Source organism: Coenobita brevimanus, chromosome 64 (assembly GCF_032717465.1).
Source record: "Coenobita brevimanus isolate Jiangsu-jjx chromosome 64, ASM3271746v2, whole genome shotgun sequence".
Taxonomy (NCBI): domain Eukaryota; kingdom Metazoa; phylum Arthropoda; class Malacostraca; order Decapoda; family Coenobitidae; genus Coenobita; species Coenobita brevimanus.
Window position 1 is genome coordinate 18,200,799 of NC_137017.1, and position 26,120 is coordinate 18,226,918.

Sequence of the window (26,120 nt, forward strand, 5' to 3'; positions counted from 1 at the left end):
GTGGTCTGTCTTACACTTATGGAGGGTAGCACAGAGGCGACTCTCTCTCTTGTCTTTATAATTGCCGTGGCACCAGGTTGATCGGTACTGGGACCCACTTGTGGCGGCGTGTGAGGGTCTCTTACCCTTAGAGTGGCTAGGGGCGTGAGCCCCGTACAATCCACTATTGGGCCTCCTGCCCTATTTGTTATAGAGGGCTCTCTTCCCTCGTCAAAGGACCTCCTGTCCTGATAGTGGCAGAGGGTATTACGCCCTCGTGGCTCACTGTGGCAGAGGAGACAAGCCCCTCGTGGCTCACGTGGGTTACTGCGGCAGAGGAAGGGACTTCCTCGTGGCTCGCGGTGGCAGTAGGTGGAAACACCCCGTGGCTCACCTAGGGACCTCCTGTCCCGTTGGGGTGAAGTTGTGGTCGTCACCACAAGACTACGAGGGACTGACGTATCAGTCCCACCCCACTGCTGTCGATGGTTAACCCGCCTTGTAATTTGTTGCGGGTCTAGGCTCACCTGGTGTTGAGGTTGTTGCGGGAAGAAGGGGCACAGGTCAGTGGTGGTTGGATGACCCTTTTGTCCCGGGTCACTAACCTGACCGTTATCTCCTCCTCGGGTGGTGGGGTGGTGGTGGCCCGGTGGTGGTGTGGGGGGTGGCGGGGCGGAAGGTCCGGTCGCGGGCATTTTACTCACAGTACTAGCAGAGAGGAAGGCGCGGGTCACGGGCAGCAGGAGGCCCTATGCCGGGAGCCTCAGGTGGCGGCTGGGCACTGGGGGTGGGCCGTCCGGAGTGTAGTACATAGGTAGGTCACCTGTGGTGTCGCCACGAGTCCTGGTGGAGTTGGTGGGTGGCGTGGTGGGCGGCTCCTTTGCCGTAGAGGCCTGGCAGGAGGCAGGACTCTCTGGGCTAGGGCTGAAGAGGGCCAAGAGGCGCGCCGCTTGGTGCTGGCCCCTATTCATCATCGGGGTCCTGGGGGCGGACCTGGGGTGGCCCGGGCCTAGGGCCAGTTGCGGGGAGCAGTGATGCCAGATATGGGCATTTGTCCCTAGATTTGGGGATTTCGGGGCACTGATGGGGACATGGGGACATTCACTCTCGATTTGGGGACTTTTGAGGCTTCTGAAAAAATATGTATTTTATCCCTTAAAATAGTATTATTAATATGAAGGTTGAAAGAAAACATGAGGTTAAACCGACGGCTAGGAAGAAGTAAATTTATACTGAACGCGAATGAGCCAGAGCTGAAAAAAAAAAAAAAAAAATAGACGGTAAAGTTGCCGACTTCGGGTTTTTTCGACGTTCAAAGGTTCAAGAAATCAATGATTACCATGAGTTTTTGGACGATTGTAGAACCTGCATGTATGATAATGTTATTCGTGCCCTATAGTCATTACTATCAACACCAAATCTCCGTCAAAATCGCAACAAGCTATTAGTAATTTGACAGATAAAGCTGCATCACCGCTGCTGACAACACTCTCCCCTCAGTCCTCAGAGTGACTCAGAGAGTCAGACTTGCCACGCCGGCTGCACCATGCACGTGACGTGACACCATTGTAAATTTCCAGCCTCCAGCCATAGCCTTCAGGTTCCTATCTTGATACTGTATCGAGCATGTATCGCATACCCGCCTTCCATCAGGTAAGCAGTAAGCTGAAGTTAAAGTTAGATTATAAGATACTGTGATGCCTATCAAACCCCCATGTTTCCAAATTTGTCAAGTTTTGTTTCTGGGCTATTGTGTCTTCCTCATTCTAGTGCCACAGCAGAAAGATATTTTCATCTGTAAACAATTTAAAAACAAAACAAAGAAACAAACTCTCAACCAGAACTCTAGTTGGACTTCTGCATTCAAAGCGGTATTTGAAAGGCCAGGAATGTTTCAATTTTGCTATAAATGATAAACTAGTCAACATGATGACTTCAGATATCTACAAATACCATGAAAATGATGATTAGAGTGATGATATTATTCAGTATGCAAATGTGTTATTCTATTCTTTCTTTCTGGTTTAGTACGGTATGTGCAGAATATTAGCTGGATTTTTTTAGCTCCCCGAGAGGCTAAGAGCATTAATATTTTCATTTATTTCTGTATCATATTTCTAAGCAATTTAAGGAAATATCATCCCCATCAGCCTAATGTATAAAATTTTATTAAATGTATTTTTTATTAAATGCTCATGAGGCTGTATCCCATTACTGCCTTTTTTTTTTTTTTAGTCCTTCTGATGATTGTAATAAAAAAGTGAATTATGCTACTTCATGCATAATGTAATATATTGTGTAAAACAAAGTATGAATTGTTTGCACATTAAAATCAACATGGAGATTTTAATTTACATGTGGAATAGCTATGTAGCGTATATTTCAGCATTTTTATAACAAGTATGGAAATATGAAATATGAAATGGGGATTTTTGGGGATTTTTTCAACCGAATATTTAGGGATTTTGAGACCAGACTGTCTGTCAACACTGGCGGGGAGGGCGGTGCCCTGGCTGGGCCGCTGTCACGTCCAGCACAGGCAGCCGTCAGGGAAGAACTGCGGCCACCTGCGCCAGGGGAGGTCCGGTGGCTGCAGCAGGCATTGGGGGAGGCTCGCTGGCTCCTGGGGCTGCGGCCTCATCTGCGGGAAGAGGCCGTCAGGGCTGGACTGCGGCCTCTCACTCCAGCGGAGTCCAGCAGCACCTGGGGAAGACAGGGCTGCAGGGACAGGACACCTGGCCTCGGGGACATCTCGCCCGGTCTGGTCTCTGGCGGGGTCCCTGCAAGGGAGCAGATCCCACCCTCTTGGAGAGAAAGGCAGGGAGAGGGGTGCCTCGCTCTGCCACAGGAAGGGTGGGCAGGGCAAGAGGCGCTATCCTCTGTAGGAGCTCTGGGACTCTCAGAGGGAGGGCAGCCGAGGGCCGGCTCTTCTACTTGGTGGGCTTGGTAGGCCCTGCCAAAACTCCAGTCCAGGGTGTGCGTGGGAGATCCGGGGGACGCTCCTTCAGCCAGGAAGCCCTGTTGGGCGTTGCCTGTGCTCCTACTGAGGACAGGGGTGGAGGAGGAGTCTGAGGGGACTCCTCCTGGCACCACAGACCCTGGCGGCGGGAAGAGGGCACCCGGTGGGCTCTCCTGGCAATAGCCACAGCTCGGGTGGAGACTGCACTCCTGCCGTAGGGTCTGGGACACCTGTCCTGAAGACATCGAGAGGAAAAGGCCTGGTGGGTGCTCCTGGCCCAAGCCGCAGCTCCAGTGGAGTCTGTTCTCCTTCCATCGGAGTTGGGGAAGCCCTGAGGGAGGACAGGTGGTCAGTCCCGAGTGGTACCTTCGGTGGAGTGTACCCCGGGGCCTGCCTTCCTCCTGGGAAGTACTGGCGAAGGTCATCTGGTGGAAGTGCCGACATGCCGGCTCCCGAAGGTGGGTGGCAGAGGGTGGAGAACTGGTGGTCACTCCACCCACAGTATACCCAGTAGGTTCTTGGGGTATAACAAACCCCAAGGCTACTCCTGAGTCCTCTGTTTTATAGAAGGCCGATCCAATGGACTCGGCATCTGAGGGTTTGGGATCTTGCCACGCAAGTCCTACCCCGATTCTGGTGAGTGTTCCCTCTGCTGAAGTGTAGTGTACTTTTCCTGTACACTGCCAGGTGGTCTGGTTGCGGGGAAGAGGGGCATGTCAGGTAAAACAGCCTCCCTGTCATCTCCTCGTGGGGTGGGTGTCACCCTCTTGTACTCTCCTCCTGGAGTGATGGTGTCGGGTTCACCCCGCCGCGCGGGTATTTCATGTTCATATGTTTGTTTCTTTGTTTGCAACATTAATTGCATGAAACTTTCAGGATATGTGGGCACAGGTCCCCAAAGAAAGTAATTAAATGTTGGAGGTAACCAAGTGACCCTGAATGGTCAAAATCAAGGTCATGGATTTTCAGAGGGCTATAACTTGAAAACGGTTGAAAGATATTTACTATTATGAACATACAGGAACTCGTAATATCGGCTTTCAGTTGACACCAAGACCTGTGACCTTCAATGACCTTAAAAGGTCAAACTCAAGGTCACGGATATTCAGTGGGATATAACTCAAAACTGATTGAAAATTGATATATACTATTATCAACATCTAGGAAATCTCATATGTGTTTTTAATTGGTACTGTTATGCTAGGTGTTTAAAGGGCAGCTTCCCATCCCTAGTACGCCTTGAGTGCAGCTGGGTTCCGTTTCTAGACCGGAGCTTAGACACAGTAAGAGAGGACGATAACCTTACACGAGTACTGACAAATTCACTACTGTAGAACATGAAGACTTGTACACAACATACTGATCAAAATTAATACATAGGCTGGTAGGTGGGTTTGAAGTATCTTGCAGGATACTAGTCAGACAGGAGTCTTAATTCAGGTTTGGGAGATACACAGCTTTACAGTCACTGCACAAGAGGCACTTTTACACAAAAGGAGGCGAAACACAGGTGTTATAAGTTCAGGGGAATTTGTTCTGGCACTGACTCTAGATCTAGATTTAACGGTAACACTGGGAGTTATGTCACTGTTATCTGATTCTGGACTTACGCAGGATGGCTGGACACTGACACTGAGTTATGGTAATAATATTGAGGGTTTGCCTCTCATCTCATGCAAAATAGCTACGCAGTGTTTCTGGTGTTTTCCGTATTTCACTGATTTACACTGTCACTTATATCACACAGTATTGGCCTCTCGTTGCCAGCCTGCAAGAGCCGTATCTCACTGTCACTATAGGGTAATGTCACTGATTGGGTGAGGGGAAAGGGGGCAGCATGGGGACTCACAGTCGTCTGCCTGGGGTAGGAGGAGTCCCATCAGGAGTCCCTTCATCCCGCAGCCACGGGACCACTCTCAGGGGAGTCATCTCTTGTTGAGGGTTTGGGCTGGACGTATTGAAAGGCCCCTCACTGTCGGGGCTTGGGACTGGGGTCTGGCCCTTGGGACTGGGACCGAACAAGTCTCTGAAGCGCTCCTGCAGCTGCCTGGTGGAGAAAGGGCGTTGCCTCCAGCAGGGAGGGGTGAGGTCTCACCTCGGGGTCCTGAGGGCGCCCTTGGAGGTCCGTAGGCTGCGGTCTCCTTCTCATGGTGGCGCCGTCAGGTTGGAGCTGTGGCATTGCTCCTGGCCGGAGTCCATCAGGGGAAGGTCCTTTTCGGGGGCCGACTGGATAGAGAAGAGTGTCGGGGATAACACTGGGCCTCTCCACCAGTCCTTGGGGCAGCAGTCCTCCTCCTGGAGGTTGCCTCAGTCTGGGGGAATAGAGGGGAGGCCTGCACTTCTGCTGGTGGGCAGGGCTGACCACAGGTCACCCTCGCATCATGGAGTCACAGGGGGCGAGGGGCTTTGGTGTCCCTTCCAGGAGTGGCTTTGGGCTGTCACGGGGTTCCCTTGGGCAACAGACGGAGGGTGGCTATGGGCCATCCCTAGGCTGTTGATGCAGCTTTGGGCCATCACTGGGGCCTGACTCCCTGACAGGAATGCAGATGAAGTACGTCTATGGGCCATCACTTGCCTGTCGGCGCAGCAATGGGCCATCGCCGAAGTCCCGTATGGAGGGCGACGTGTAGACGGGGAGCGGCTATGGGCCATCTCCTGCCTACGGGCATGGCTATTGGCCATTGCCTGTGTCATGCCCTCCAAGGCAACTGCAGAAGGAGAGGGGGCATACCTTTCTCTCCCCGGTGTGGCTATGGGCCGTTGCTAGTTCTGCAGGGGGCGTGGGCAGCACCTGATGGAGCAGCTGTGGGCCGTCTCCTTATTGGTGGCCCGGCTATAGGCCATGTCCTTCTTTCGCGTGTGGCTTTTGGCTGTCACTGGGGCCTGGCTAGAGGCTGTGGCCCTTTGGGCTGAGTGGCTATGGGATGTCTCCTGATTTGCAGAGTGGCTATGGGCCGTCTCTTTATTTGTGCGGCTTTGGGCCGTCGCTGGGGTGCTGCATGGTGCTGTAGGGTCAACTCCACCCTGATCCCGGCGAGGGCTGGCTCGCCCAAGAGGTAATGCACTCAGACTGGGGTGGTCTCGTCGAGAGCCTTCCAGGGAATAGGGGCCCGCGGCCCGGGTGCACTCATATCTGTATGGACTGGACATGCCACACACTCTGTCTACCCCTCCGTAGTTTCCTCCTGGGGGTGTGGCGGCGACCTGGGTTGCCATGGCTGGTATTTCACCACCGTCGCTAGGGGAAAAGTCACGTCCTCATGACTGGAGGTAGTAGGTCTTGGTGGTGCTGGTGACATGGGCCGGCATCAGGTGTTGCAGGAGGGTGTTCCATTTTCTTGTAGGTGGATTCTCGTCGAGGTGAGGGTTGTAGGTGAGGAAGAGAGTGGAGAGCTCAGAGGCTGTGTGGAGGAGCAGGAGGAGGTGTCTAGGTCCACGGATGCAGTGCTTGCTACCGAGGGTTGGTGTCCAGGTGGTGCGTTGTATTCTCATGGTGGGAGGAGTGTGTTCCTGCAGGGGATCGAGTTGAATCCTGGACACTGAGGAGGTGGCTGTGGTTTTATGTCGGGGTAAAGCACTGTAGTATTCCCTTGGGATAGGGGTGGGTGTGATTTGGGCTTTATGTAGCATGAATGTGATAGTGGTTTTGCTGGGAGTGGGAATGGAGGGGGAGGTTTGGTCCGTGGGTGGAGGTGAGGTGGGTGGGATGAGGGAGGGGGTGGGGGTGGTATATCTTGCGGGAGGGCATGAAAGGCGGGCAGAACGGGTGATGGTGGTTTTCAAGGTGGGCATGGGCGGTGCTGTGGGTGTACACCCTTGCAGTGCTCTGGTTGTGGGTGGTGTGGGGTTGGAGTGGGAGGGCTGCCGTGGAGGTGTTCATGGTGGATGGATGTGGGTGGAGTTGGAGGGCGTGGGTGGGGTAGTGATGGTGGTGGCTGTACAAAGGAGTACTAAGGAAAGCAAACAGCAACAGACCTTCTGGTCCTTACAAGGCTGTTTGTTACAGAGTAGACATGACTACAAGATCTAACTCTACATGCTAAAGGATAAGGATAGTAAAACAAGAAGGCTCCCCTCGTCTCCAAACCCTCCAGTTAAAACTGGCAAGAAAAAGTGAGAAAAACCACCATGCAGCATGGAAAAACTGACATGGAAATTTCATAGGAAAGACTGAAAAGGAAAAGCTACATTCTACGAGTATAATACATTATCTATAAGCTACCAGTATGAATAACCTGAAAGAGAAAGTAGTAAAGTACAATGAATAATCGAATAAATAAATATCTAATGCATGTCGCTATGTACGGGTACGTTAAGTTGACGGGGCGTCTGCAGACACAGTGTGGAAATTGCACAGTGCACAGTGTGGATATTCAGGGGTGGTGCGGCAGCCTTGCCTGGCGCTATTAAGGTAGGCAGCAGTCAATCAGGCCCCAGCTCCATTCATTCCACTGAGACTAGGAACTTCCCCATGCGGGACAAGCAAACAAGTCACCTCCTGAAGCAGTGACCCCTGGTACATTAAAAAAATCCCGATGGTGGCCATGTAACTAACAGGGACCCTCATTGATCCACAGCCCATCACAGGTCGAAAGTATGAGTAGTGACCGTTAACTCAGGGCTATTTGTGCATGTCCTAGTCTGTGCATATACTATATTTGCATTTAATAAAGTGATTCAGGCTCTAAAAAACTAAACTAAAATAAAACAAAATTATACATACACAAGTGTTTTATTCAGGAGTAAACATATTAACCTGGGGGTTGGATGCCAAAAACTTATCCAGGCGACCTGGAAAGGTTTGTACTGTATTACAATTTATTACGTTGGAGGGCAATTTATTCCATATATTTACAACTCTGTTGAAGAAGAAATGCTTAGCTTCATGCCCATTGCCTCTAGTGTAATTCGAGTGATCAACTGTGAAGTATTTATCGACAGCCATGTTATCGTGTCCTGTAGCAGGGGGAGGGTGGCGTACGGGTGTGTAAGGGCGTCTTGGTTCCGGGAGGTGGTGGCAGGTGATGTGATGTTGGGTGTGGGAGGCGAGGGGGATGGTGGGGGAGGGGTGAGTGATGGGTTGGTAATTTGTGGCGTTGGTGAGGTGGTAGGTGAGGTGATATGCAGCGTGACAGGTGGGGAAGCTGAGGGTGAGGGACAGGGGGAGGATGGGAGGGAGGCTGAGGGCGAGATGTAGCAATTGTAGGAATCGGGAGGAGGGTTGTGGGCAGCGACTAGGGGAATGCTAGGCAGGGTTGGGGGAGGTCGTGGGCCGGAAGGGGCACAAGTGGCGGTTCCTGTAGGTGTGGGGTGCGTTGTTGTAATCCACAGTGACTTGGTAGGGGTTAGGGACGTGGTTGATGGTGTACGGGCCTGTGAAACGGAGAGAGAGTTTATGTGGGATGGGGAGTTTTGCTATCATGACAGTATTGCCCGGCTTGTAGGGGTTGTGGGCAGCATCGTGCTGGAGGTCAAGGCTGTTTTCCAGGTGTTGGAGTCATCTCTTGAGGTGGTAGAGAGGATCGGATGTGGGGGTGTGGAGGGCAGCTGTAGGTGTTGGCGGAGGGGCTGGAGCTGGAGTGCCTCTCCGAACACACGTTCGTGGTGCGATATACCGTCTTCCCGAGGGCAGGAGTTCATTCCCCACTGAACAACTTTGACGTATGCTGGCCAATCCTCCTTTTTAGTCTCCTCGATCCAGGTACAGACTTGGTTCATGAGTGTTCAGTGGCTGCGTTCGCAGATGGCGTTTCCCTGTGGCCAGTATGGGGAGGAGTGGGAGATAATATACCCGAACAGTCCTGACAGTTCGTGCCATATGTGACCAGTGAATTATGGGGAGTTATCGGAGTGCAGGGCTTGGGGAATTCCAAAATAGGGGAAGACATGACAGACAAGGGCATAGGCTACCACAACAGCGTGGTATTCTTTGGCAGGACAAACGATGATGAATTTGGAATAGGTGTCTATGAAGGTGATGATGTACCGGTAACCCGACTGGGGTGGTAAGGGCCCCACAACAACAATGGACAGCAACTGCCAGAGCTTGTGGGTGGTGATGTGCCCTGAAGGGCCAGCAGCGTGGGTGGTGTCCTTGCCTAGAGCACAGGCTCTCCGGGACTGGGTGATTTTCTTGGCAAGGTTAGAGGGGCTTGGGGTCCAGTACGTGTCGTTGAACACCTGGAAGAGTTTTTTCATACCCAGGTGGATCCTATTATCCGAGTGGAGGTGTGTCACTGTGTCCAGGGCAGTGTCGGGGGCGAGGATGATGTGTCCTGACGAGGTGAACAGATGAAGATGGAACTTCATTAATGAAAACAAGGATAATGGAAAATCAGCTGCAGTTCATCAGAAACATTGAGGAGGGAAGTAACCAACTCATAAATTCCATACTATGAGAAATGAGAGAAGACAAATTGAATAAATGGATGAGAACAGCCAACAAATATATGGAAGAATAAAAATAAAATACAGAGATACTGTGAGTTTGGAAAAAAGAAGCTGAAAAAAAAAAAAAACACGGCAGTGGGATAATGCAATACGGCATAATGAGCTAGAGTCCAAGTTAAGCTTGACATGGTACAAAAGATGGAAGAAACAAATAGAAGATCCAGTATTTGATACCAGACCAGCATCCATCATTTTGTTCAAAGCAAGAGCCCAGTACCATTAAAGGACAGAAAACGACACGAAAACGGAGATATTGCTTGTGTACTTTGTGGAGCAGAAGAAGAGAGCATGGAACACTTCTTATTATGGTGCGAAGGAATACAAGTAGTAAGAGGAGAATCAGAAGAACCTCAGCGACCGTACGTTGAGGACAGGAGTGATATCATAGGGAGATACTTATTTCATAAGGAAAAACTATCGGAAAAGAAAGAACTTCTATATAGATTGTGGATACTGAGAGAAAGAAAAGTCAGAGCTCAGCACGAATAAAAAGCACGAATAAAGAGCGCAAATAAAGAACAATTTATAAACAATAAAAATTTATAAATAACAAAAATAAAATTTAGGAGGCGCCATTGTAAAGGCCATTCCTCCGAACAGCATCACATCGCATTGCACCTGCGTTGAAATGGCGGTGTGGATAAACATTGGACACGTGGCTAGTTTTGCAGATCGTTAATTTGTAGTGAAAGGAAGAGAAACTGAATGGGAGACTGGAGTCAGCTGTCGTGGAGTGACGTTGTGTGGACTTGATCTCTCGTAACAAGAGATTGGCCAAAGTGAGTGATGGATGGCGAGTCGGGTGGAGGTGCCAGAGACACAGAGATGGACCATCAACCCTTTGCATGTACAGGGAAGAGGAGCATTGAGGACAAGGACCATCTTTTGACAGAGCCAGTGGACAAACATCAATGCACCGGTTCCTCCCCAACCACCTCCAGTATAGACCAACTGGTAACCTACATCATCAGGTCAGCCACTAATGAGCCAGTTTCTAGGACCCTGACACCCTTACAACGTCCATTAACCCCTAATCACTGGCTAATGTGTATAGCAATCACGATTTTGGGCACGCAGCAACGCAAGTTGATGTGTATAGCCGCAAGCATCTTCCCTCCACCCTTTGAACTTTAACTTATCCCGCCCTTATCCTTACTCATCGACGGAACCACCTGGAGACGTGGGGATAGTTTCATTTGAAAGAGGAAGCATTGATGAGTCTTATATACCTTCAGTATTTTCTCTAGCTGTTAAAGTTTGGCAGATATTAGAGTTTGAAGTTAGTTTTTTTTTCCATCACAGATATCCCCCACAGGGAAGAGTGTGTGACATCGGAAAACCCCCAGCATGTATGAGAGTCCTTTTGTCAAGTATTGTTGAGAGGAGGAGGCGACAATCATGGGCTCTGGCAGGGGTCTAAGCATCAAGGTTCTAGCCAGAGTTGTGCCTGAGATCAAGCCGCCAATGGGATCCCTAACCAAGCTGGGACCATATCAGGTAACCTGCAAGAAGTCAGTCATTGACTCTGACTTGGAGGCAGTGTATGGGAAGATAGGTCCTATTGCAACACAGGGGTCTGAAGCCAGCCTCCACTCAAAATTAGAAGTACTCAGTGGTCATCCGGCTGAAATTTTAGATGGAAGTTGAATACCAGCTCGTGTTCCCAACGAAACAGACCATCAATCCTCCCTCAGTGTCTGAGTGAATTTGCAGGCCCGCTAACATCAAAGGTGGCCTATGGTCATGTGGTGTACACAGTGAGCCCCGACTATTTCCCTGTTCTGCGTTGCTACAACTGCCATCAGTACAGCCACAGCAGCGTCTCCTACAAGAACAAAGTCTGCCATTCAATGTGTAATGGATGACACTTTCCGTACGAGGGATGGCCAAAGTTGTACCAATGCCCCACATTGTTACCTGTGTGGCAGTCACCACAGGGTCTTATCAAAGATATATGGGGTTTACAAAGAGGTCACTGTCATTCACGACAATGTAAAGGAGGGCAAGGCAACCTTACAAGAGGTTAACAAGGAACTCCATCCCCTGTGCAATGCACGCAGAGCCTGGACTGCTGACCTCACCTCCGGCATCACCTCCAGCAAGATTACGCCGACTGGGCCCCGTCAGGAAGCAGCAATATATCCCGAGATCACCCGGAACCGGTTTGTTGCATTCAGTGAGGGAAATAACATTGACTCCCCCGACACTGTGATACTACGTGCATCAACCGATCCTGCTTCTGACATAGTGGTCCATCATCCTCCCCACAGACAGAACCCACGCAAATGACCCCATTATTCCCAGACAGGCTCAGACGATGAGCTATTGGATGCAGTCATTTGTGACATTGCCCATATAACGAGTACAACTCCTCCAACTTGACAACCCGGACTGACACGTCCCCATCCTCCCCAGACAGCACCCTCTGACCCAAGGATGTGTCACCAAGTCCCTCCTTCTCAAGTCCAAGAACCAGCCTCTGTCGCATCAGGTGAGGACAGTTCCCCTAACCCATTGGTGACATTGCTATTTGAGGCATTCAGCCTCCATCTCTGTGGTAAACCCCTGAAAAACATCTTTGCCCAGCTTGGGCCAAAGCTGAAAAATTACTTGTGTTCACTATGGGTAACGTTCTCCCCTTAACTGCCATTCTCTGGTATGCTCGTTCCCAGGTTAGTAAGACCCAGGACATTTAGGCAAATTCCTGCCTCTCCAGCCCCATATTATTGGAGTCTATGAAACATGGTTTCATCCCAGACTCCAGTTCACTCTCCCAGGTTATACAGTACTCAGAAGGGACCATCCTCAGGGTAAGTGTGGTGGTATAGTAGCATGTATACATGCAGATGTGCTGTGCTCCAACCTGTCCTTTACCCTTTACACAGGTGGGGCCATGGATGTGTAGCCATCAGGGCAGCCTTACAGATGGCAAGGTGCACTGTGCTTCTCTGTTATAACCCCTGCCCAAGTGTTTCACAGGAAGAACTACGGCATTGCTTTACACAGTGCCCCTCCTCAGTTTTGATCATGGGGGATTTCAATGCACGACACCACCCATAGAATCCTAACGGCCCCTCCTGCTCCATTAAAAACATGGGAAAAGCCCTTTTTCATACCCTCCTATGTTCCCACTCATTGTGTCTCCTTTCTCCATCATCCCTTCCTAACTGCAGCAATCCTCATACACATGGTTCCTCAACTCTGGACTTAGTCCTTGGGGATCAGGCCATCTTAGATTGTGAGGTGACCCTTGGTCCCTACAAAGGAAATGATTACCTATCAGTCGTTTTCACCTTTCCATCCCTTCAACCATGTCATCTCGCCCAAACCACTCACACTGGAACCTCTTCTCTGGAAGCTGGGGGGACTTGAAGGACGCTGTCCCATGACTTACCCACCCTGCTGCTTCTATCCACCATGAAGCTGAGAACTTCTCTGTTGGTATGTTGTCAGCTGGCAGGGTGGCGTTCCGACCAACGTCCTCCTGATGCATCACGAGATCTGGCATGCTGTAGTGGACAGATGAGTGTGCAAAGGCGGTTAGGAACTGCCGCAAAGCTTGGCGTGACTGGGAAAAGCACCCCACTGATGCCCGTAAAATTAGTTATCGACAACTGAACACAATATGTTCCAGGACCATCGCCGTTACCAAACGTCAAGCCTATTCTACATTCTGTTCCAGCATCACCTTTTCCACCTCGATGTCACGCACCTGGAGGTTCTTGCATAGCATGGAGGGTTGTTCACCCCAGCAATCATACACTCTACAAAGGAACAATATCTTACTGCTGGATAACTTGGACAAAACAAACTTCATAGCCCAACACTTCCATTCCATCCTGGGGATTCCCTCTCAGTCCTCATCCCTCCTAGATGTCTATCAGCCTCCAGGGCCAGTAACTCATGACCATTCCCTAGTATCCCTCAGCTGGCCTTTCACTATGCATGAGTTGTCACTAGCTCTCCCCAGGCTAGTGGGACCAGACATGGTACCAAATGAGTTCCTACATCATCTCCCAGCTCCCCACTTGGGATGCCTCCTCACCACGTACAACAAGAGCTGGCAGAAGGGGATCTCCCCAGTGCCATGAAAGAAAGCCACTCTTCTCCCCTTCCCTAAACCATCCAAAGACCCAGGAAACCCAGTTTCATACAGACCTATATGCCCTCTCTCTCCAATGTGGACATGCTCATGGAATGGCTAGGAGCGTCTCTCCTCTCCTGGTGGATGGAGTCCAGGGATCTCCTGCATGAAAACCAGCGTGGTTTCCGACCAGGATGTGGTACCATGAATGTGCAGCTGGAGCTGGAACACCACATCCATGACACATATCGCTGCAAGCAGGTTATGCTCACGCTCTCCCTGGACATCAAAGGAGCTTTTGATGATGTGTCCCATCAGTGTATCCTTCGCCAGCTACAAGTGTTTGGCGTCACTGGAACCGCTGTCCTGAATCCAAGACTACATCACTTGCTGTACATTCCAAGTTTGGATCGGTAGCGCCACCTCAACCTCGCAATCCATCCTCTGGGGTAATCCACACGGAGCTGTGCTCAGTCCTCTCCTCTTCAACATCACACCAACATACAAGGAATGCAGCCTACTGGTCTGTGCTGATGATTTGGCCTTGGTTGTTTGGGGCAGTAAAAATGGAGAGTGCACAGCCTCCTTTGCAGCACGCTGCCTCCACGCTCTATGACTGGCTTTGTGCCAGAAGTCTTCTCATCAGTGTTGACAAAAGTGCGTTAATGGTCCATACACTCCAACGACCCCAAGCACTTCCTGAAACCTGACTGGCATCTATAGGGGTGCCTCTGCATAGATATCACAAATACCTGGGAATGCAGTTGGATGATCCAGTCGTCACATAGCGGACACACATCAATCACCTCCGCCTGTCATGCTTCAGACACCTGGCCATCATGTGCCGTCTAGTAGGTGTGAGCTGGGGAGCGGATCGTGATGTCCTCCTACACTATTATAAGGCGGGCATTCTCAGTTGCATCAACTACAGTTGCATATTGTATGGGTCAGCGGCACGGTTGACACTTAATAAGCTAGACATAATACAGAACACTATCCTCCATTTAGCCACAGGAGCAATATGCTCTTTCCCACCATCACACTACATGCAGAGGGAGTTTTACTGCCTCTCCCTGACCAGCGCTGCCACCTTGACTGCCAGTCACTGTGTAGAATCATGACCCTCCCATCCCCTCCTCTTTCTCTCTCCCTTTCCCTGGGTGTGTTTCCTACAAGTCCTCACTGGCGCCTTAAGTCACACACTCCGTTCCTCATAAGGTGACTATGCCATTTTCAAGATCTACCCCCTCACTCCACCTCCTCAATCACCCTCACCGGCCATTGCCCCTCTCCCGTCCTGGGCAGATCTGTCCCCTCTCATTACTCTAACACTTTCTTCAAAATGTCACAGCACACACCTCATCTCATCCATTTTCTTAGAGATGACAGCCACCTAGTACCTTGGTTTCCTCAATATTATCACAGATGACTTCTACAGACCCTTCCCGCCCTCGACATCAGCAGCAATTTACTTCGACGACATGACATTGTGTCAGACATGACGATTCAGTCCACTAAACCCCAGCCTCACAGGTGAACTGTTTGTTTTTCAACAGGCCCTCTCCTTCATCCGGGCACATCTCGGCCCACAGAGAGCAGTCTTACTCAAGGATAGTCAGTCCTTCATCTTCCTCATTTCGTCCCACACCCCACATACAGACAAGTCACTAGTGTGCGCCATCCAGTCTCTCCTTTTGTCGCTGATATGCACTGACTGGATCACAAGGCTGCATTAGGTGCCAGTACACTCTGGGATCCTTGGCAATGAAACTGCTGATGCTGCAGCTAAGATGGCTCACAACTCAGTCGCTATAGAGCCCCTCCCACTGGCGCTAATCACACACAGAACTTTAGTAAACGAATATGCCAGGATCAGTAGAACTTCTCCCTTAGCCTTATCCTCCCCACCATGACATTAGGACAGTACTGTTCACACTCTTCCCCCAACCCCTGGGCCAGATCCCCTGACAGAATTACTGACGTCCTATTGACCAGGCTACGTATAGGCCATGCCCCACTTTGAACCCATCTATATCGCCTCCAACTCACCCCCGATGCTTACTGTCCTTGGTGCCGCACGGTCGACAAGACGATTGATCACCTCCTTTTAGACTGTTCACGTTTCCACTTATATCGTATGACGTTACGTGACAGACTCGTAGCAGAGGGGATCACCACCTTCACCCTCTCAACACTGCTATCAGGACGAGGACTTGACTCCCAGCTCCAAACTTCTGCATCACGCCTACTTGCTCACATTCTACGGAATTGTGGGTGCTTCAAGTCCACCACTGCGTCAGTCTAAAGCTGCCCTGACTCACTACTAGGGTGAAAACGGCTTAATCGTCATCCTCAGCCTCTAAACATCACACAACAACAACAATAACAAACGGTGGTGTGCTGAGCTCTATAAAATATTAGAAAAATTAGTAAAAATCAGAGATGCTTGGAAGAAAAGGAGGAAACATTGCAGGACGAGGGGGCAAAAGGAAGGAGAAAACACAGGAGAAAGAAATACAGTGTGATATGTGTAACGGTTGGTTCCACATCGGATGTGAGCAGGTTAGTCCCACCCTGTATTAAGCATTACTGGAATCGGGAACGATATGGATATGCTCTGGATGTATTCCAGCAGCAAAGATTGCCAGGACCAGAGAAGGTACTAGGAAAAAAGATTGATGGAAAGTGAGTTCAGAATGTTCCTTGACAAGGAAATGGAAGAGTGGGAGAAAAGCTTAGACAACCATAAGAAAGATTGAGATGAATTGAAGAGGGAAATGGATGTAGAACTGAGGAAGTTAGATCCACTGAAAGAAAAAGAATGAGAAGTAGATTGTAGCACCAGTCAAACAGGGCAGTACTCCCAAGGTGGATGGAAAGCCGATGACAGGGAGAGCTGGAGCTCCCGTTTCATTAGCCCTCGGGACTAGTTCCTGGCCATCCCCCTTTGCTGAACTTTTCCAGTAATACAAGTTTCTCTAACTGTCAACACTAATCTACATGCACAGTACACACTACACATCCTTTTCAAAAAAAAAAAAAAGGAAAATGGTGCACCCATACCATGCCTTGGAGTCACCGGAGGGGGGGGACCATAAATGCCCCCACCATTCGCCCCTCTCCCGGTGACGACTCTTTGAGCTGCCTGGATCCACTGTCTGACTCACTTCTTCTTTATTTCTTAAACATTCGTGGCCTTTCCTCTAACTTTCCCACCTCTCCTCCTAAAAACCTCACCTTCTCTTCCTTACCGAGATTCAGCTGTCTGAGGCAACTGACAGCAAACCCTTTTCTCTATTCCCTTACTTTCTCTATACTCATTTCAAAGCCAAAGGTGGAAGCTGTGTATATCTACACAATGACCTATCTTGCTCTCGTGTTCCTGAACTCGATTCTTGAATTCTCTACTCTCTGGCTTCGGGTCTCCTGTCATTCTCTGACTAAATATATCTGTGCTGTTTACATTTTTCCTAATTCTACAGACTATCAAAATTTCTTCGACTATCTTACATCTACGATGGAACACATTGTATCCATTTCACCTATCTCTGAAATCTCCATTCCAGGAGATTTCAATGTTCACCACCACCTTTGGCTTTCCTCTCCTTTCACTGATCCACCTGGTGAACAAGCCAACATCTTTTCTATCCTTAATGACCTAGAACAGCTTGTACAGCACCCTACCTGTATCCCTGACTGCCTTGGAGAAAGTTCCAACATACTTGACCTCTTCCTTACAACTAATCCTTCTGCTTACACTGTTAATCTTTTCTCACCGTTGGGCTCCTCCAGTCACAAGCTTATTACCTCAACCTGTCCTATTGCTCCGGTATGACCTGTGGACCCTCCAAACACACTTTATCTGTGGCACTTTGGAGCTGCGGATAGGGAAGCCCTCAGGCAATACTTTTTTTATTTTCCATGGAATGATTATTACTTCCATGGTCAGGAGCCATCTGAGTGTCCCTTGCGCATTACAGAGGTTATTCTCTCGGGCATGGAAGCATACATTCCTTTCTCATATACTTTGACTAATGCAAGAAAGCCCTGGTTTAATCACGCTTGTTCTAATGCTGTCCGCAACAAAGAGAGGGCCTATAAAAAGTATCGGAGCCAACCCACTCCAGAATCACATCTCTTTTATGTTTCTGCCAGGAATCGTGCTAAGTCTGTTCTTCATTCTGCTAAAAATAATTTCATCCATACTAAATGCTCTCAACTCTCCAACTCGAATTCTTCCCGCTCCTTCTGGCACCTTGCCAAAAACCTTTCTAACAACTTTACCTCATCATCCTTCCCTCCTCTCTTCTGCTCTGATGGTTCTGTAGCTATTTCTTCTACTGATAAAGCAGATCCCTTCGCTCAGACTTTCTCCTCCAAATTCCAAATCCATTTTAGATGATTCTGGTGCTGTTCCTCCATCACTTCCCCCCTCAGACTTCCTCATGGATGACATTAAAATTTCTTCAGCTGATGTATTTTCTGCCATCACTGGCCTCAATACTAACAAGGCATATGGGCTTGATGGAGTCCCTCCTGTTGTCCTCAAGAACTGTGCTTCTGTGCTTACACCCTGGCTAGGTCAACTCTTTCGCCTTTGTCTTTCAACTTGTACCCCTCCTTCTTGCTGGAAGTTTGCTCTCAATCAGCCAGTCCCAAAGAAGGGTGACCATTCATAACCCTCTAACTATCGTCCAGTTGCTTTAACATCCTGTGTCTCAAAAGTTTTCGCTTAAAAAAAAAATAAAGCATCTTTCCTATCACAACCTTCTTTCTGATCGTCAGTGTGAGTTCCGTCAGGGACGTACCACTGGCGATCTTCTCACCTACCTTTCTGACTCCTGGTCATCCTCCTTTCGGGACTTTGGCGAAAGCTTTGCTATTGCACCTGACATCTCAAAGGCTTTCGATCGAGTCTGGCATAAATCTTTAATTTCCAAACTGCCCTCTTACGGTTTCTATCCTTCTATCTGTGCCTTCATCTATAGCTTCCTTTCTGGTCGTTCTATAGATGCTGTTGTAGACGGCCATCGTCCTTCAAGGTAACAGTGGTGTTCCTCAGGGCTCTGTCCTATCACTAATTCTCTTCCTTTTATTCATCAGTGATCGTCTAAGCTGTTCATCTAATCCAATCCACTCGTACACTGATTATTTCACCCTTCACCTTTCCATTCAGTTCCACAAAGTCCATCTCAGCAATTACTTCAACAACAAGGAATGAGGCTATGGCATATCTAATGTCTGACTTGGCTCGTATCTCTGACTGGGGTAAAAATAATCTTGTTGTTTTTAATGCATCAAAGACTCAGTTTTTACACCTATCAACCCGTCAAAATCTTCCATAGGAGTACCCACTAATGTTTAATAATATCCAGTTCAAATTCTGCATCTTCTCTGAACATGCTTGGGGTTTCATTCATACGGGACTTATCTCGGAAAGATCATATTGCATCTCTTGTAAAATCTGCTTCCAAGAGATTAGGTGTGCTAAGCCTGCTCGGTACCTTCTTTACCCACGCACAGTTGTTGACTTTATACACGGGTTTTATTTGCCCCTGTTTAGAGTACAACTGTCTTGTGTGGGGAGGCTCCCCACATACAGCTTTTCTTAATAGGGTGGAGTCAAAGGCTTTTCGTCTCATCAACTCTCGTCCTCTTACTAGCTTCCTTCAACCTCTGTCTCTTCGACACACTGTTGCCTGTTTATCTCTTTTCTATAGTTACTTCAATGGTCACTGCTCCTCTGAATTGTCTGCTTGCATCCCTACACCTCTACGACGGACACGTAGCACTCGTCTAGCAATAAACTCTCATCTCATTTCTGTCCAACTCTCTAATGCAAGAGTTAACCGTTACTCCTAGTCCTTCATTTATGCAACAGGTCAACTCAGGAACTGTCTCCCTCTGTCTGTATTTTCTACTTCCTATGATCTCCAGTCTTTCAAACGCAGTGTGTCCAGGCATCTCGAAATGAATGGATCTTGAATTTGGCTCTCTTTTGTTTTTGTTTTTTCTTGGAAGGAACGTTTTGCGGGCTCAGCCATTGGTTCCATCTTCCTCGCATAAATATATATATATATATATATATATATATATAAATATATATATATATATATATATATATATATATATATATATATATATATTAGTATATTTAGGCAGAATGTTTTCTTTTATACAAAAATCATTAAAGACCAAGGCGTAGCCATTGTTCACTATTTTTCTGTTGATCTTTTCAAGTTTTCTTACACATTGTTTTACACTATGATTCAGGTTGTAGATAATATGTCCAAGATCCATGTCGTAACTATATTTTATTAATTATTTATTTTCATTTTTCCTAGGACGTTTCGTGTATCCTTACACATCATCAGCGACTGTAATATAGATACAATACACTATAAAACATGACATATACAACATAAACCTATACAATATATATACTGAAATGTACAACAACGACTAATAAAAGTGTAGAGTTACAAAAGTATGGATAAAAGAGACAAACCCTTTAGGTGAAGTCAAGTATGAGCTACAGTTAAAAGAGTATGGATAAAAGAGACAAACCTTATAGGTGTAGTCAGCTATGAGCTACGTGGTTGACTGCGAAGGTTGTATGGGTGAGTGGGTGTTTGTGGCTGTGTGCCATGGAACATAACTCAATATTAAAATTTACTTATGAGATAAGTGCAAACAACAAAATCCCTTTTCTTGATGTATTAATAGAAGAGGAGAATGGTAACTATAAAACCTCCGTATATCGTAAAGCTACGGACTTGGGTAGATGCCTTAATGCTGAGAGTGAGTGTCCGCAGCGGTACCAATTGTCAGTTATCAGGTCATACTTACGTGGTGCTCATAGGGACTGCTCATCGTGGGAACTCTTCCACTCAGAAGTAACTAAATTAAAGCAGATCTTAATTAACAATGGTTATTCCAATCAAATAGTTGACAGAGAAATATGTCAATTTATTTCAAAACAAGTCTTAACCACAAATGTCCAACCGCTTCCCCATACTGTTACCCACAATGTGTATTATGGTAATCAGATGTCCCCTGCTTATAAAACGGATGAACGTGTACTTAGAGAGATTGTGACACGTAACACATCATGTGTTATCCCCTCAGACAAGCTCAGTTTAATTATTTACTATAAAAACAGGAAAGTTAGCAACATGATTATGAAAAACAACACAGCTCAACAAACCAACAAACTTCAACATACCAATGTAGTTTATGAATTCACTTGCCCACACGAAGGTTGTAAACTTCGTCACATGAAATATATTGGTATGACCACAACCACACTAAGCAGACGTTTAACCATGCACCTACAATCCGGTTCTATAAAAGATCATATGACTCAACATCACACATCAATAAACAGACAAGTTCTAACAGAAAATACTAATATAATAAAAAAATGTCATGACCACATTAGACTACAACTGGCAGAAGCACTTCTCATACGTGAAAACACGCCGGCCATAAACAACCAAACTACCGGACTAGATCGTACCCTCAAACTGTTTAAATACACAAAGGCCCGACCACAAGCAGCGACAATTACAAATGAACATTACACACACAATAACACAACTGGCAACACTACACAGCCACAAACACCCACTCACCCATACAACCTTCGCAGTCAACCACGTAGCTCATAGCTGACTACACCTATAAGGTTTGTCTCTTTTATCCATACTCTTTTAACTGTAGCTCATACTTGACTTCACCTAAAGGGTTTGTCTCTTTTATCCATACTTTTGTAACTCTACACTTTTATTAGTCGTTGTTGTACATTTCAGTATATATATTGTATAGGTTTATGTTGTATATGTCATGTTTTATAGTGTATTGTATCTATATTACAGTCGCTGATGATGTGTAAGGATACACGAAACGTCCTAGGAAAAATGAAAATAAATAATTAATAAAATATAGTTACGACATGGATCTTGGACATATTATCTACAACCTGAATCATAGTGTAAAACAATGTGTAAGAAAACTTGAAAAGATCAACAGAAAATAGTGAACAATGGCTACGCCTTGGTCTTTAATGATTTTTGTATATATATATATATATATATATATATATATATATATATATATATATATATATATATATATATATTAGATGAATCAAAAGAAACTGAGCCAAGGGAAAAGGTCAGGGAAGTTGTAGAAAACTGCATAGAAATAATACAAAGAGAAGCAAAAGTATAGCATGTACAGTAGATGCAGTAAGGTTGGGAACAGTGAATGCTCAGGAGGAAGCGACCATTACTGCTGAAACTGAGAGAAACAAAGATGAGGTGGGAAATTCTGAAAACATCAAAAAATCTGAAAAACACGAGAAACAGGTGGCAAGGAACATTTCTGTCGCCATGGACATGATCAAAAAGGAGAGGCAAAAGAACCAGGAGGAATTAAAACCGAGAACATGGGCAAAGGGGATTTTATATAGAAGATGGAGAACTAAAAATGTTTCGAGGAGAAAGGTGAGCATGAAAAGAACAACTGTAGAGAGAAAATGTATAAGATAAGGTTATTAAATATACAAGGTAAGTAAAGATAACGGAATCAGAAGGTTTGATAAGGTTATTAAATATAGAAGGTTTATCATAAGTAAAGATAACGGAATCAGAAGATTTGGTTAAAGATGAAGAAATCCTGTTTAACAGAAACACAACAAAAATATGATAACATTATTTTCAGTGGAAACATAAAACCAATAAGTAATATTAGAGAAATGGGAGATAGAATGGGAGGAAAAATAATGATTTTGGCTGAAGAAAAAGTTGAAACTGAAAAGATCCCAGCAATAAATGAGGATATGTTGCTTAGTAAAATTTGTAAATTAGGAAATATTTAAAATATTATTACTGTACATACCTGTGGGGAACTAAAAAGAGGATAGGAAAAAATACGACAGTATAAAAAAAAAAAAAAATAGAACACATTGTGGAAAATATAGAAGATATACCTTTTGTGTTACTCGGAGATTTTAGTGGACAATTTGGCTGTGCTGGAGAGCAGGAAATTGACACAAGGAGATGTGATAAATTGGATGGAAAATTATAACCTATTCTATTAAGCAATAACCAGAAGTGTGAAGGAGAGATTACATGGGGGAGAGAAGACTCAAAAAGTGCAATAGACTTTGTTTGTGAACCACAAATTTTACGTATGAAACAAAGATAATAGACGAAGGAAAAGAAGAAGTGGACTTAACAGTTCATAAGTTAATTGAAGTTATAATTAAAGGAGGAAGGCAAAATGGACCATACACAGGTAACCATTGTCAGGAAAATGCCTATTATACAACAGGAGTAGACTGTAGCACCAGTCGAGCAGGGCAGTACTCCCGAGGTGGATGGAAAGCTGATGACAGGGAGTGCTGGAGCTCCCGTTTCATCAGCCCTCAGGACTAGTTCCTGACCATCCACCTTTGCTGAACTTTTTCAGTGTCTCAGTTACACAGAGAGTAGGCCAGCATGCTCTCCAGTACAAATTTCTCTAACTATCTTCACCAAACTACATGCACAGTACACACTACACTTCCTATTCAAAATTTACCCAAAATGGCGTCGTTTTACCAAGCCTCGGAGTCCCCAGGGGGGGGGACCATAAATGCCCCCACCATCTGCCCCTCTCCCGGTGACGACTCAAGATGCCTGGAACCACTGTTGTGCAACATTCGCGGCCTTTCCTCTAACTTTCGCTCTGTTGAGCACCACCTCTCCTCCTCTAAACCTCACCTTCTTTTTCTAACGGAGACTCAGCTGTCTGAGGCAACTGACAGCAAACCCTTTTCTGTATCCTCCTACTTTCTCTATACTCATTTCAAAGCCAAAGGTGGCTGTTGTGTATATATACGCAACGACTTATCTTGCTCTCGTGTTCCTGAACTTGATTCTTCTGAATTCTCCACACTCTGGCTTCGGCTTTCCTGTCATTCTCTGACTAAATATATCTGTGCTGTTTACTTATCCCCTAATTCTACTGACTATCAAAAATTCTTCAACTATCTTACTTCTACGATGGAACACATTCTATCCATTTCTCCTTTCTCTGAAATCTCCATTCTTGGAGATTTCAATGTTCACCACCACCTTTGGCTCTCCTCTCCTTTCACGGATCCACCTGGTGAACAAGCTTACATCTTTTCTATCCTTAATGACCTAGAGCAGCTTGTACAGCACCCTACCCGTATCCCTGACCGCCTTGGAGAGAGCTCCAACATACTTGACCTCTTCCTCACAACTAATCCTTCTGCTTACTCTGTTAATCTTTTCTCTCCGTTGGGCTCCTCCGATCACAACCTTATTACCTTAACCTGTCCTATCACTCCGGTGCGGCCTGTGGACCCTCCAGGGAAACGTCGTCTGTGGCATTTTGGAGCCGCAGACTGGGAGGCCCTCAGGCAGTACTTCTTTGATTTTCCCTGGAATGATTATTGCTTCCATGGCCGTGAGCCATCTGAGTGTGCCTTGCACATTACGGAGGTTATTCTCTCGGGCATGGAAGCATACATTCCTTTCTCATATCCTTTGACTAATGCAAGAAAGCCTTGGTTTAATCACGCTTGTTCTAATGCTGTCCGCAACAAGGAGAGGGCCTACAAAAGGTACCGGAGCCAACCCACCCCTGAATCACATCATCTTTACGTTTCTGCCCGGAATCGTGCTAAGTCTGTTCTTTGCTCTACTAAAAATAATTTCATCCATACTAAATGCTCTCAACTCTCCAACTCGAATTCTTCCCGCTCCTTCTGGCATCTTGCCAAAAATCTTTCTAACAACTTTACCTCATCATCCTTCCCTCCTCTTTTCTACTCTGATGGTTCTGTAGCTATTTCTTCTACTGATAAAGCAGATCTCTTCGCACAGATTTTCTCCTCCAATTCTACCTTAGACGATTCCGGTGCTGTTCCTCCATCACTTCCCCCCTCTGACTTCCTCATGGCTGACATTAAAATGTCTTCAGTTGATGTATTTTCTGCCATCACTGGCCTCAGTACTAACAAGGCATATGGGCCTGATGGGGTCCCTCCTGTTGTTCTCAAGAACTGTGCTTCTGTGCTTACGCCCTGCCTAGGCAAACTCTTTCGTCTTTGTCTGTCAACTTGTACCTTTCCTTCTTGCTGGAAGTTTGCTCTCATTCAGCCAGTCCCAAAGAAGGGTGACCACTCCCAACCCTCCAACTATCGTCCAATTGCTTTAACGTCCTGTATTTCAAAAGTTTTCGAGTCAATTCTTGATAGAAAAATTTTAAGGCATCTTTCCTATCACAACCTTCTTTCCGATCGTCAGTACGGGTTCCGTCAGGGACGCTCCACTGGCGATCTTCTCACCTACCTTTCAGACTCCTGGTCATCCTCCTTTCGGGACTTTGGCGAAAGCTTTGCCATTGCACTTGACATCTCAAAGGCTTTCGATTGAGTCTGGCATAAATCTTTAATTTCCAAACTGCCCTGCTACGGTTTCTATCCTTCTATCTGTGCCTTCATCGCTAGCTTCCTTTCTGGTCGTTCTATAGCCGCTGTTATAGACGGCCATCGTTCTTCTCCTAGATCTATCAACAGTGGTGTTCCTCAAGGCTCTGTCCTATCACCAACTCTCTTCCTTTTATTCATCAATGATCTTCTAAGCTGTACATCTAACCCTATCCACTCATACGCTGATGACTCCACCCTTCACCTTTCCATTCGGTTCCCGCAACGCCCATCTCAACAGTTACTTCAACAAACAAGGGATGAGGCTATGGCACACCTAATGTCTGACTTGGCTCGTATCTCTGACTGGGGTAAAAATAATATGGTTGTCTTTAATGCATCTAAGACTCAGTTCTTACACCTTTCAACCTGACAAAATCTTCCACAGGTATACCCACTAATGTTTAATAATATTCAGCTTAATCCTACATCATCCTTGAACATGCTTGGGGTTTCATTTACTCGGGACTTATCTTGGAAAGATCATATTACATCTCTTGTAAAATCTGCTTCCAAGAGATTGGGTGTGCTAAGCTGACTCCGCTCTTTCTTTACCCCTGCGCAATTGTTGACTCTATACAGGGGTTTTATCCGCCCCTGTGTGGAGTACAACTCTCATGTGTGGGGAGGCTCCCCTCATACAGCTCTTCTCAATAGGGTGGAGTCAAAGGCTTTTCGTCTCATTAACTCTCCTCCTCTTACTGACTCCCTTCAACCTCTGTCTCTTCGCCGCACTGTTGCATCTTTATCTCTTTTCTATCGCTACTTTAATGGTCACTGCTCCTCTGAACTGTCTGCTTGCATTCCTCCACCTCTACGACGGGCGCGTAGCACCCGTCTGGCAGCAGACTCTCATCCTTTTTCTGTCCAACTCTCTAATGCAAGAATTAACCGTTACTCCCAGTCTTTCATTTATGCAACAGGTCAACTCTGGAACTGTCTCCCTCTGTCTGTATTTCCTGCTGCCTATGATCTCCAGTCTTTCAAACGCAGTGTGTCCAGGCATCTCAAAATGATCGGATCTTGAATTTGGCTCTATATTGTATTTTGTTTTTCTCTTGGAGGGCACTGTTACTGCGGGCTCATGGCCTTTGGTTCCTTCTTCCTCGCATAAAAAAAAAAAAGACAAAGAAACACTAGGGAAA